Source organism: Otolemur garnettii, unplaced genomic scaffold, assembly GCF_000181295.1.
Source record: "Otolemur garnettii isolate 467f Iridium unplaced genomic scaffold, OtoGar3 scaffold00003, whole genome shotgun sequence".
Lineage (NCBI taxonomy): Eukaryota > Metazoa > Chordata > Mammalia > Primates > Galagidae > Otolemur > Otolemur garnettii.
In genome coordinates this window covers 23,730,748-23,734,113 of record NW_003852398.1, presented here as the reverse complement: position 1 = coordinate 23,734,113, position 3,366 = coordinate 23,730,748, and the positions used below count along the sequence as shown (strand labels likewise).

General features: G+C 37.0%; 1 pseudogene; it reads right to left on the bottom strand.

The window, feature by feature from the left end:
- Nucleotides 1-259: 259 nt before the first annotated feature.
- The window catches only part of LOC100961046, a 21,650-nt pseudogene continuing 18,543 nt past the window's right edge, over nucleotides 260-3,366 (bottom strand).

The window sequence follows — 3,366 nt, the reverse complement described above, 5'->3', positions numbered from 1 at the left end:
TGGAATTTATTTTCAATTTAGACTGCGTACCTGTAAAAATAGGATGCAGAATGATACTGCAGTTTCTGAAGAGTAGTCTGGAAATCTAGCCTGTGCCATGCTTATAAACAAATTCAAACGTTTTTTTTTTTTTTTTATAGAGCCTTACCTAGACTGATAGTCTAACTTTCTAATCACATTACCCAGGGGCTATAGCAGAGTATTAACTCTTTGCTCAGTGATTCCCTCATAAACATCTTAGGAGACCCCCCAGATCTTTTTAAGACACTTTCAGGAGGTTGAAAGGTAGACTGTAAAAAAAAAAAAAAGTATTTATGAGGAGACAATCATTTCTGTCTGATTCTGCTTTTCTGTTTATTTCGTCATGATCAAATCATAACCACTTGGGCCTCTGCTTTCTCATCAGTAAAAAAAGGAGGAGCTTGAACTATATGAGCACATCTGAACTGGCATTTTTAAGAACATGAATGAAATACCTAAAACTTGTTGCATGCATGAATCAGCAATTAAGATATTTTTAATGTGTCAGGTAGCCCCTAACCTGATTCTAAGATTAAATAATTAGGAAATATGCAATATCCCAGATAAAGAAAAATTGTGTATTCAAAAGCCTGCTATTTGGGCTAATTGTTAGAGAAATCTAGGACCCCTGAGCCATAGCTGTCATGGGGTAGGGAGAGGAATTAGCAGCCCATGTCCCACATGGAGGCTAACTAGAACCTGTCAAATCTGTCCTGTTGAGAGGACTCATGCACACAGACGGAGTTAGAACCAGAGATTGTAATATCATGTCAGTTGTTTGTGTCTTTGGAGGGTCTTCAGACCAAAAACAGTGAAAACGATGAGCCCATTGCAAAATTGGTACCCGTGAGACACATTTGCACTGTGGTAGAATTATATGTGGTGTGGAACTCTTCCTCTTCCTGTCCTAGAATTTCTTGTCCCTGACTCTTACGTTGAAACTCTTTTTCCCGGGGTCTCTCTTTCCTGGTCTATTTCATCCTCCCGGCCTTTCCATGAAGCTTTTAGAAATCACAGCTTCCCTGCCCTTTGTGGGCACTGTGGCATCCAGCTTCCCTGCCCTTTGTGGGCACTGTGGCATCTCGTACAGGAATATGCAACACAGTAGGTCATAACCAACACTAACTGAATGAACCAGTGCTTTAATCACTAGCCACACTATCAAAAGCAAATAGTATATGTAAGATTAACACAAATATAGAGACTATATGTGACTATTATAAGAGTTTTATAATGGATGGTTAATAATGATTTTAATGGACCTATAAAGAAAGTTTAAAAAATAACAAGTAAACAGAAGGCTTGTATTGTCATCCAAATGTTCCCCCTCCAGATACTAAATAAAGCCCACAATCTGAAAAGGATAAAAATAAATGAGACTTTCCTGAGTCTCATCAGGAAATGCTGATAGCTAGAGTTTGCTAGTTAGCTAACACACCATTTAGAGATCAAGGCAGGATCCTTAGCACAGAAGTGTGGATATGCAGAAAATTAGAATTATATAATCAGCTTTGTGTTAGAAGACTGAGTCAGGAAAGCAAAAAAATACTTCAAACAGAAATGAGTCAGACAACTGATTTTGTTCTCTAAAATTCATTGTCTGATCTTACAGAGAATCTCTGCATTGACTCAGGCCGGACCTCTGGGGGAATAATCAAACAATTTCACATGGACCGAATGTACTGTCTCTTCCTTTCTATTGAGTGAATTACCATGGACATCCTAATATGCCTGCTTTGTTTCTTTCTGGTTTTCTTTGTGCTTGTGTTCAATTTCCTCATCTAAATGATGAAAATGGGTAATAAGCACCATGGAGGACTGTTTAGAGAATTCAGTGAGATAACGTATGTGCATGTGCTTTATAAACTGCAAACATAAAACACTATATACCCAGATTGCACTTTTATAGTTTTTTCTCATTTGAATGTGGTTTAAATAGAATCTCTCATGCTGGGAAAATACAGACGAGAACAAGGAAATGTGTAGTTTATTGAGTGATACAGTTAGTTGTGACTCAGAAGAAGCAAAAAGCCTACAATTTAGCATATTTCCTTTATCATCAATATGAGGTTGATTGTTTTTTTTATTATGATTTTTTAAATTTTATTTTTAAGATTAAGCATCCTCATTGAAATTCCAGAAACATAGCCCTCACTGATTCTTTGGACACCCACACCTCAAAAAGTTAAAAGTGGTTCTTCAATTTTCAATGACAATTTGGAAAAAAGGAACATGTTTGTAAGCTATGGTCCAATTCTTCTGTTTTTTCAAGAAAATCTTATTTTGCAACCAAGCTGATCACCAAACCTAAAGGAAAGCCAGGTTTTCAAAAAGCCAACAAAACCCAGAAATAGGAATCTAAGTATCAGTGCAAAATTATCACCCTCAAAAGACTGCTGCTGCAAAAAATGTGTAGGAAGCCAAATTCCCATTTCTCATCAGAGAAGACCTTTAAAAACATGCGAGAAAGGAATTCTGGAGCTACAGTTTCTAATGGAGGAAGTAAAAATGTGCTATTGGAATATTAACATTATTCTTACTAACAGAAGGTAAAGGGAGAGAATGTGGGATGAAAGGTAGCAAAAGAGAAGTAGTTTTGAATCTAGACTCTACTGCTCAGGAAGTTGAATAAATCTGAAACTCTTATAAGCCAGTAGGATTAAATGCTACATTTGGGGGGCAGCGCCTGTGGCTCAAAGGAGTAGGAGGTGGCAGGTTCAAACCCAGCCCCGAGCCCCAGCCAAAAACTGTAAAAAAACCCCAAAAAACAAAAAAAAACTACATTTAGCCTAAAACCACATACTATATACATGACTAATAAATATCGAGTGACCAACAATGTTTGGTCAGTATTTTAAGATTACTATAAATTTCTATTCTGGAAAGCAGGAGATCAAAATAACATTGGAACATCCAGTCCGTTATAGAATAAAGGGCTCCCTCCAAAGAAAACTTAGCAGATATTCAGGTAGAAGGCAAATGAGTGACAGGGAGTAAATGAGATCAGGAATAAGGCTTCTCACCAGCCCCAGCTGTAAGGGGCACCAGTATACTGTCTTAGAGGGATGCCTCTCAGAGATAAAACCAGAGGGCTGGTTCTCAGAGACAAAAAGGATCTGTACATTTAACTCCTGAGCCTCTTTGCCTTACTTAAAGAGTGGAGAAGAAAAGAAATATTTAATTTTTAACTATTTAGAGCTTTGGGAACGTTATAATATTTAATATTCTGTAGCTTTCATTTTCTGAACCTTTGGCTTACAATTTTTCTCAATATATGTTGCATTTAAAAATGCATGAATGTGCCTTAATCAGTAGTACCACGTGAAAATATACACCTTGTTCTTC